An 11,486-nucleotide genomic window follows, 5' to 3' on the forward strand; every position below is an offset into this window, starting at 1 on the left:
CTGTACATACCATTCGTTGTAATAGTTTCGAGTCATAAACACATCCACAGCTGTAAATCCCCCAAAAAAGAAAGGTAAAGGTCTGAACTGAAACGAAATATCATGGAGCACGTTTAGCTCAACGAAGCAATAATGTTGTGATATGGATGATAATTCCTTTGTTTATGTTTCAGTTCTTCACGGACAGTATTGTTTGCGTTCATTATGAAATAAGTCACGCTCAGAAACTGTGTCTTGGTAGTAAAAAAGCAGCATGGTTTTTTAGCTTACAGTGTCACAAACAGAATGAGATGATCCAACAAAACAAAGTGAAAGATAGGTGGAAAATTGTTTATTTGAATTCTGGCAACCTCTCGGGACAGCTCGGGACAAATACTCTGATATACTTGTCAGCTGATGGAGACAGAACTAAGCGATTGTCTTTTTCTTTCTTTATTTATTTTTCAACATTTTTTGTAAATGTGTGAGTGTGTTTTATGTTGAATGAGCCTGTAGCTTATTTGCACCATCTGTTTGAGTGCATATAAGCTCGCTATCAATAATCACGGCCATCTATATGAATAGAGTGTGATTATTGACTTTATGGTTCATTTATATGATTACCATCCAGGGCTCTAGACTAACTTTTTGCACTGGTTGCACTGGTGTGCATAAATGTTTGACCACATCACATTTAACACTAGTTTCTGATCTGAACAGCTAAACAGTTAATACTACTGTTTTGGCTATTAAAATAGTTCAGTTTTGTATGTAATAGCAAAGTGATTGTTTCATTTAGTTTTTTTTATTAAGTTAATTTAGAAAATCTTTTGGAGCATTTTTTTCAGTAGATACATGGTCATTTGAGCTCATAAAGAGTAATACATCATTCATACTGCAAAGGGTCGACTTTTATTTGTGTTCACTCACAATATCAACAAAAAGTTGCACTTTCTGCCATGATGTCTCTAACAGGAATACAAAAATTAGCTGAAACTAATTCAAAACATGCCTCACTGACATGATAAATATATCTATAGAAAGATTTGAATGACTACTTAACAAAATAAAACAAACAGAAAACAAACCTCGATAAAATTATGATAAAATTAATTATAATCATAACCCGTAAAGATGCATTTCTCTCTAAGGGTGTGCCTAATGAGGAAATGGTGAGACAGGCAACTTTATCCTTGCGACACAGACTCAGAAAACACTAGTTTATTAGCGTTACGATCCAATAGCACTAAAAGAGAGATACAAGCATGATCAGATGATAAGAGCAGGTAATTTGTAACTCTAAAGAGAGCAGTCTCAGTACTATGATATGGTCTAAATCCTGATTGGAAATCCTCACAGATACCATATTTCTCTAAGAAGGAATATGATTTTGACTATACTACCTTTTCTATTATCTTGGACAGAAAATGGAGATTCAAGATCGGTCTGTAATTAACTATTTCTTTGGGGTCAAGTTGTGTTTTTTTTTTTTATAAGAGGCTTAATAACAGCCAGTTTGGGGACATATCCTAATGACAATGAGGAATTAATAATAGTCAGAAGAGGATCTATGACTTCTGGAAGCACCTCTTTTAGGAGCTTAGATGGTATAGGGTCTAACATACAGATAATCTCAGTTAAATCAGCGGGAGTCAAAAGCAGATCGTAAGTGTATTTATTTCTTGTCTCATAAGTGTTTAGTGCAGTTGTCGTTGCTAGGAAACACTTGTTTGTTTACTGTGTTGAGACGTGCTGCGTTTGGTCTCGTTCTCTATCGCATACGTTGTCAGTGTTGTGCGCTTGCTTAGACCTTTGTTGTGATAAACAGTAAAGTACGTTCAGCTGAATTTAATTTCCGTTTTGTCAGGTTTAAAAAAGATTAGTATACCGCGGCAGCCCTCCAGTTAAGCCCTCCTCGTGTGAAGACCGAAGAGTGTAAAGACCATCGACTCTACCATGCGACTCCACCGGGCAGGGACACCGGCCGGGGATATAAGTATTTTTTTTTGATTACTCTTTTTCCTTTTCTTTGTTTCATTTCTGTTTCAGTTGTTTTTTGTTTATAACCAAATCTTACTATGTGTTTCCAGATCCCTACTATCATTACCACTCTTAAACCATGCATCACACAATGTAGACAGCGCAATCTTACCAACCTGCATACTTTGCCTATGTCTGCTAATACACTAATTTCTTTTACTATTGGTCTCTGGAATTGCCAGTCTGCTGTAAACAAAGCTTTTGATTTCATTACTTCTATTATTAGTCATTCAAAGCTTAATCTCATGGCCCTATCAGAGACCTGGATCAAACCTGAGGACACTACTACACCTGCAGCATTCTCCAATAATTTCTCACTTTCCCACTCCCCCCGTTTGACTGGAAGAGGTGGAGGTACTGGTCTGCTCATCTCTAATGATTGGAAATTTAATCCTTTACCATCTTTGGGTATCAACAGCTCCTTTGAATCTCATTCAGTTACTGTTACCTACCCTTTTAAAATACATTTTTCAGTTGTCTATTGACCCCCAGGACCACTGGGTAATTTTTGGGATGAATTAAATGTGTTGCTCTCAACCTTTTCTGAGGATGGTACTCCCCTAGTTATGCTTGGAGATTTCAACATTCATCTAGATAAACCTCTGTCTGCTGATTTCCACTCTCTGCTTGCCTCTTTTGACCTCAACTGAGTGTCAACTTCTGCTACTCACAAATCAGGCAACCAACTGGACCTTATTTATACGTGACACTGCTCTACTGATCATGTTCTGGTTACTCCACTGCACACGTCGGATCACTTCCTCCTCACTCTTAACCTCAACATGGTCCCTGACACTTCACTTACCCCTCCACATATCATCTTTCGACGTAACCTACGCACACTTTCATCCTCCCGGCTATCTGCAATGGTTTCATCTTCACTTCCTTCCCCTAAACTGTTTGCATCTTTGGATACTAACAGTGCTACTGATACTTTCTGATCCACTCTTACATCTTGTTTAGACACTGTTTGCCCCTTATCTTCTAGGCCAGCCCGTAACACCCTTCTGCCCCTTGGTTATCTGATGTTCTACGCGAACACCGTTCTAAGCTTAGAGCTTCTGAAAGGGTGTGGTGCAAGTCCAAAAATACTACTGACCTTAATGTTTATCAGTTACTCCTATCTTCTTTCTCTGCGGTCTCCACTGCTAAAATGACATACTACCATAACAAAATTAACAATTCATCTAACTCTCGCATGCTTTTTAAAACATTTTCCTCACTTCTTTGTCCTCCTCCTCCCCCTCCTGCTTCATCTCTAATAGCTGACGACTTTGCAACGTTTTTCATTGATAAAATTAAACACATTAGTGCACAATTTTCCACACCACAATCATTCAAGCTCATATCAACAGCAAACTTACACTCATTTACATCCTTCTCTTCACTCTCTGAGGCAGAAGTGTCAAAACTCATCCTTTCTAATCACCCTACAACTTGCCCGCTTGATCCTATTCCATCTCATCTCCTTCAAGCCATTTCTACTGAAGTTGTACCTGCACTCACTCACATAATCAACACTTCCCTCCACACTGGTGTTTTTCCCTCATCATTTATCAGTTATATGAAGCACCAATACTTCAAACTCCTCCCTCTGAGAAATACTGAAAACATTGTTATAAATTGAAGCAACACCTCCCCCCGTACCTTTCAGATGTGGCTCATGTTTATAACAGTAATCTTGGGGGGTACACTCATTTAAAAAAAAAAAAAAAAAAAAGTGAAAGTGACGTGACGTGACATACAGCCAAGTATGGTGGCTCGACAGTGGAAACGCGGCTACTGATGGCTTCACATGGTTGATGAGGGGTGAATACTTAGGGGTGAGAAACAAAGAAAGCTGATCAGACTGGCCCGACAGTGGAAATGCGGCTAGTGAGGACCATCAAAGTTTGGCCAACTGGAGCAGACTCTTTATTTCAGGACCGGATTTCAACACACTGACTGAAGTATGTTTGCTTCTTAGCCTGCATGTGGTTCTCACACGGACATTGACATCTATACCTCCTCTGTACTGGATTACATCAACACCACCATTGACACTGTTACAACAGAAAGACAGGTTTTCTTCTGCGTTGTGTGTTTTGATAATAAAAGAGACTTCACAACATGATGCGGTTGTCACATGGTTTACTTTCGGCTTCTGACGTTTCTGTATCAAAGTATAACAGACACCATCAGGTAGTAACAGGAGAATATCAGGTCTAGCAGTGCCTGTCAATCATTGCATAGTGTTACAATGTGCACTTATATAACAGCAAATACATTCAAACCTCTCATGGATCATTAAAGTTAAACAGATAGAACTTCACACAATCACTAATGTATAATTCATAACACATATATAACTTTTAACTCTGTTTTACCTAAGTATGCATTGTTAGGTAATTAAATTCAGCAGCATACTGCACGTGTAATGGCGACCATTACATTAATTCACACTTAGATTAAACATACTCTTTACAACATTCATAACTTGGACTAGTAATCCCTTAATAAAGAAAAAGTTAACAAAAAAAACTAATTTCTTGCAGAAAATCCATAACCAGTAAGTAATTAAATGTATTCAAACACTTTTCCGAGGAGCTGATAAAATATACCTCTCATCGCAATGACATCCCGCGAAAGAGAGAGAGCACAGGAAATTACATCAGCTCTTTCCTAGTGTTTACACACGATGTAACTCACGTTAACAGTTCTTCCTAAACATTTTATATAGATTAACAATTCCGTAAGAAAAGGAAAATCAAATCAAAAGAAATACAAATTATACATGTAAAAAGAAATAAAAATAACAATAGTATTGTGCTTGTGATCACATGACTTCATCACTGTGCAATTTTTCCTGATACCAATTTCAAAATAAAAGCCTCTTGTATTAGTGCTATTAGTTAATAATAATTTCAATAATCTAGAGTAACAACATTACACTTGCCACACATACCCTAATCAGAAGCCATTGATGAACAAGGAGGTGCGACTTCTGCTGAAAGCCCGCAACACTGCCTTAAGGTCAGATGACGCTCAGGCCTACAGTAAATCCAGGGCTAACCTGAAAAGGGGCATCAGAAAGGCCAAGTACTGCTACAAGCTGAAGGTAGAGGAACACTTTTCCAGCTCTGACCCCCGACACATGTGGCAGGGCATCCAGATCATCAGTGACTACAAGCCATGCAGCTCCACTCCAACGGTCACGGATGTCTCTGTAGCGGTTGTTCCTCTGTGTTGTGTTTTATTGATGTTAAATAAAAGAATTGTCCACACAAATCTGGTTTTTAACTGATGAGGATTTAATTGTAGTGCCTGTGTAGTAAAACAAGCAAACAGACAGGCACTGTTATCTGCAACAGCTCTTAATTATGCCTGTTAACCACAAAATACATGTTAAGTACCCCAGACAATTAACCACAGATCACACAATGAATGCAATATACAATATATATAAAATATATCTCCTAAGTGTACAAAGTACAAAATATATTAAAGACTAAAACATATATTTAGTTTACAAAATATAATTATACATACACATCTTTTTAATTAAACATCTCGATCTATTATTTATCAATTTCTATTTATCTATATATAAATATCCCTTAATTGAGATGTTAGCCGCATAGCCGCATAGCCGCTAACATATCCTTCACACAGCAACGCACAGACTTTGCCGCCATCTCACGCAATGCACTATTCACCAGTAAAGAGCACTCAAATAAACTACATTTACCAGGTTAATAACACGAACTAATGGTCAAATATAACATTACACAGAATACTTTCTCGTATTGGCCACACAGACATGACATGAACACTTATAACACATTTTAACATTTAATGAACGGAGCTCATGAAAATCGTACCTCTCCTCTTTCTTCTTCTTCTTCTTCTTGTATTTATAATGGCGGGTGGCAACTAACGTTTAAGATGCATATCCGCCCCCTACTGTGCTGGAGTGTGGACCAGAAACTTATACTTCAGGAGAAGAAAAAAATAATAATAATAATAATAATTATTAACTACCTATATAACATTAAGGAAACCAATGATTAAATTAATACAATGATCCACAAGGACTTAAATTCTTTTAATTAGACCAGTTTCTTTCAAATAAATACACAAAGCTTTATATATCTGATCTCCAACTTTAAATAGGTTTTTAAGATTTAACGTATTCACTCCATATTTCTTTAATTCATCTCTTAATTTTATCCTTTGATTTTCATATTTGACACATTGGCTAATCACATGTTCTGCGGTTTCTTCTTCCATTCCACACTCACACATACCTGATGGATGTTTTTTCAATAAATGCATTGTTTTATTCAACCCAGTATGCCCCAATCGCAACCTTGAAATAATTATATGTTCTCTTGTATGTCTACCTATTGATTTCATTCTTCCTACCACTTGTTTAATATTATATAAATGACGTCCCTTCTTCCCTTCATCCCATTGTTTCTGCCATTCCTTCATAATATTATTCCTTATTTTTGCTTTACTTTCAGCTTTACTAAATGCTACTTCCATAATTCTATCGTGATTCAGAGCTTGCTTAGCCAACGCATCTGCAGCTTCATTCCCCTCAATCCCCCTATGAGCTGGAATCCACATAATTATGATTTCTGTTTTTATATATTTAAGTCTGAACATAATTTCATAAATTTCATATACAATATCAAGTCTGTTATTAGATGATAGAGACTGTAGAGACATCAATGAAGATAAACTATCTAAACATATAACAACCTTGCCAATTTTATTTTGTTCTATCCACTGCAATGCCGTTAAAATAGCTAACAACTCAACTGTAAACACTGTTAGATGATCAGAAGTTCTTTCTTTAATACTTATCTTCAACTCTGGAATAGTGAATGCAAAACCAGTAAGACCACTCTTAGGATCCTTTGATCCATCTGTGAATACTGCTAAAAAAGATTTATATACTGACCTTAGTCTGTCATCCACTATCTCTGCCCAGTTGCCCTTCCCTTTATGTCTTTTTATTTCCTCTTGAAAATGGAGATCAATAATTAGTGGTGGAAACAGCCAAGGTGGTGTGATTGGATAAGGGACAGTAGGACTGAACTTTCTGTCCTGTAACTCCATTTCAATTGCTATTTTTCCCGATGTCCAAGCAAAACATTCCACCTTTCCCTTTGTACTTTCCCAACATGGGTTTAGATACTTTACTGTTGGGTGCCTTCTTTCATTGTGCCCTTTTAGGTTTGCCCAATAATTCATAATCAACTGCTTAAATCGTAAATTTAGAGGTAACTCACCCATCTCCACTTGAACTGCACAAGCTGGAGAGGTCCTTATAGCCCCACAGCAGATTCTCAGTGCTTGATTTTGAATAGCTTCTAGTTTCTTTATTGATGTTTTCGACACTGATCTAAACACTACACTTCCATATTCTATCACTGGTCTCATTAAAGCAACATATAAATCTCTCAATGCCCTTTGGCTAGGGCCCCCACTCTGACCCAGTTAAGCACCTCATTATATTTAAAATCTTCTTGCATTTTTCCTCTACTTTTCTTGATCTGTCCAGTCTAATTTGGAGTCAAATATTATCCCTAAAAACCTAAAGCTATCTACCTGCTCAATTTGTCTTCCATACATCAAAATCCTAGCATCCTTAACCCTCTTCCGAGTAAAAACCATCATCTTTGTCTTCTCTACTGAAAATTTAAAACCCCATGAATAAGACCATTCTTCAATCACTCTAACAGTTTCCTGCATTTTCTCTTGAATTAGTGTTAAACTCTTGCCATTTTTCCAAAGGGCCGCATCGTCAGCAAACAATGACTTCCCAATATCATACTTTATTTTACAAAACACATCATTTATCATGATAGAAAAAAGCAATGGGCTTATCACACTACCCTGCGGAGTCCCATTTTCCACTCTAAATTTATTGGACACTGAAGTACCAATTTTAACCTGAATGTACCTTTCATATAAAAAGCTTTTAATCCAATTAAAAGTTCTTCCCTTAATACCAATTTTATATTTATACGCTTTTTCTACATCTAAAAAAACTGCCAAAACAGACTCCTTATTTATTTGAGCTTTTCTAATTTCAGTTTCCATACAAACCACAGGATCCCCATCCCCGTCCTTTCTGAAAACCACTCTGATAAAGAGATAAAAGTCCCTTATTTTCTACATAAAAAGTCATTCTTTCTACAATCATCCTTTCCATTATTTTCCCAACATGCGATGTGAGAGCAATAGGCCTATAGTTTGCTGGATTTGTAGGGTCCTTACCTGGTTTTGTTATAGGTATAATAATCGCCTCTTTCCAATTTATAGGTAATCTGCCTTCTACCCAGACCTTATTATATAATCCTAAAAGTTTCATTTGAGTTAAAAATCCTAAATGCTTTAACATACTATAGCATATCTGGTCTTTTCCCGGGGCAGTTACTTTTGACTTACCTATTGCACGATTCATTTCTCTTAATGTAAATGGAGTATCCATAGCATCCTCTGTACTTTCCTTTCTTCTTAGTGCTTCTGGATATGCATCTCTAGTCTCTTCCCTCCCCCGTTTACTTGCCTCTGACAAATTATTAGAACTATAAATTTCCACTAATGCCTTAACTATTATTTCAGCTTTTTCCTCATTTGTTACAGCTATGACTTCTCCTGATTTTAAAACTGGATACTGCCAATCTTTTCTAATTCCCCTCATTTTCCTCATCATTCCCCACACATCCCCCAATGGAGTTGTTCTACCTATACTACTACAATATTCTCTCCAACTATTTCTTTTTGCCTTTTTAACTATTTTCCTAACTTGTGCTTGAGCCTTTTTATACTCCATTAATCTTTGAAAGTTGTGCGTTCTCTTCAATCTCTTAAATGCCCTGTTTCTTTCTTTAATGATTTTACTACATTCTTCTGTCCACCATGGAACTGCTTTCCTATTCATTTTCCCTTTACTTCTTGGAATAGATAACTTAGCAGCTCTCAAAACTACTTCCCTAAACTTAACATCAATTTTATCTATATCTTGGTTTAAATCTATTTCACTACTTTCCACCTCGCATAAATACTCAAATTTTTCCCACTTAGCTTTATTAAATATCCATTTAGCCTCTCTTTCCTCTACCCGCTCATCACTTCCTACATATATTTTACATAAAACAGGATAATGGTCACTACCTATAGTCGAATCCTCCCATATCTCCCACTCACAAATACCTGCCACCTCTTTTGACACCAGTGTTAAATCAAGTGCTGAACCTTTGCCTGTGTGAACATCTATTCTTGTTTTCCTCCCATCATTAAGGCACACCATCTCATTTTCTTCCAATAACTGTTCTATTATTTGTCCATTTAAATCAGTTTTTTCTCCTCCCCATAATGAACTATGAGCATTAAAATCACCACATAAAAAAATCTGATTATCCACTTTTTCCACAATCTGACATAATTTATCAAAAACTAGTTTTCTACATGGATTATAATAATTTATAACAGAAAGCTGTCCTTGATTAGTCCATATTTTTATTATGATATACTCTTCTTCCCTTCCTTTTGCGATAACTTGATAAGGAATATTCCTTTTGATAAATGTAGCACATCCACCTCCTATACCATTTTCCCTATCACCTCTTACACTAATATAATTATTTATTCTAAAATCTAAATTTAGTGTCAACCATGTTTCTTGTATACATAATACATCAGGTGCCATTGGTAATGAATTGATAAAATGTTTAAATTCCTGCCCGTTTGCCACTAAACTTCTTGCATTCCATTGTAGTATAAGAACCATTATGTCAGCCAACAGTTGAAACCTCCTGACTAGCCTGAGCACTTAATTCATTCCTCACCTCTTCCCAGGACAAGTCAGTAAGGTTTAGGTGATTCACAGCTGCCTTTACTATTATTTGTATCCTTTCCGTTTTTGATTTTGTTTTTCCGTTGTAGCATTGATGACTCCTGCGATGAAAATAATTAACTTCTTTAAATCAATCAGTACCTGACCATCTTTTGTCTGCTCCTGATGATTATTGCTCAGTTTTCCATTTGTCTTGTCTAACTTTCTCTCCTCCCTGTAGTTTACCATCTTAACAGCCTCTGTATACGAGATCTTATTTTGTACTCTAATCTGCTGGATCTCTACCTGCCTCTTCATCACTTCACATCCTCCGTACGCCACACTGTGATTACCCCCGCAGTAACAGCATTTTAGTTGTACTTCTCTCCTACATTTCTGATACTCATGATCCTCACCACATCTAGCGCACCTTCTTTTCTCTTTACAATTCATAGCTGTATGCCCGAACCTCTGGCAGTTAAAGCATCTCAAAGGTTTAGGGACATACTCCCTCACATTATACGTATCCTAATGTTACTTTGTTTGGAAGTATTTCATCTTCAAATTCCAGCAGCACACTTTCACTGTCTTGTCTTATCCCATTTTTAAAGTTATGTAATCTGCTTACATTTTTCAATTTTCCTCCTTTCAAGTTTGCTTTTATTTCCTCCATATTAACATCCACAGGTATCCCCCAAATCACCCCTCTATTCCGCATGTATCTCATCTCCACACGACTCACACTTATCACTTTATGTCTTCCTATCTCTTTCATTCTACACACCCTTTCTCTTTGTTCTTCATTTAAACACATCATTAGTAAATTCCCATCTCTCAAAACTTTAGCCATCTTGATATCTCCAACCTGATTTTTCAATATTGTAGTCAACTTCACTGGACTCATGTCATGTACTCCTTTTTCTTCACTAAATCTAAGTATTACCTTGAACTCAGCATCATCCCCCTCCATATTACCATTAATTTCATCAGAATTACTCATCTTTTTAAATTTCTTTGACCCCACTTTTACAGTCGCGCCTCCCCATTTATCTATTTGTCTATTAATTTCCTGATTAAACTCCATATGAGCTTCACTCTCGGTTTCATCAGATTCTCCCCATTCTGGCCCATTCACAGCACAGCTTTGCCTACCCGCCGCTGCTATCACTGCTTTGCCGTGTTTTCCCATCTCTTCCGATATAGCTCCTTGTCTTCTCTTCATTAAAGAACGAACAATAGATGATACTTTGTCATTCTGTGTGAAGTCCTAAAGATCTGTCAGATATTTCAGAAACGTTAACACGCTAAACGTTGACGCTGCTGAAATTCCTTTCCCGTACCTCTCCTCTCTGATGGCATTGAAGCAAAGAGGACGAACTTCTTCTTCTTCTTCTTCTTCTAGTGTTTAATGGCGGTTTGGCAGACCAACATAAATGGTGCATTTCCGCCACCTACTGATCTGGAGTGTGGAGTGTACTTGGCTTTTGGAAGGAAAAACAAAACAAAAAAAAAACAATTAAATAAAAATTAAATTCTATTTACTATTCCTGTTTTATTTAGATATTTAAATAATAATTCATGAATTCTTGATTGTCTTGTCCCATTTCCTAGTAATACTTTTATTGAAATTGTATCA

At 36.6% G+C, this 11,486-nt stretch overlaps 1 long non-coding RNA gene across 1 annotated transcript; it reads right to left on the reverse strand.

Moving 5' to 3' along the window:
• Positions 1–4,134: 4,134 nt before the first annotated feature.
• Positions 4,135–11,245, reverse strand: LOC113048343 (uncharacterized). The gene is made up of 2 exons (XR_003276445.1): positions 11,191–11,245; positions 4,135–5,879 (listed from the first exon to the last, which is right to left on the reverse strand). It is a non-coding gene; the product is annotated as an uncharacterized LOC113048343 (long non-coding RNA).
• Between the last annotated feature and the right edge of the window lie 241 nt (positions 11,246–11,486).

The sequence above is a fragment of the Carassius auratus genome, chromosome 29, assembly GCF_003368295.1.
Source record: "Carassius auratus strain Wakin chromosome 29, ASM336829v1, whole genome shotgun sequence".
Lineage (NCBI taxonomy): Eukaryota > Metazoa > Chordata > Actinopteri > Cypriniformes > Cyprinidae > Carassius > Carassius auratus.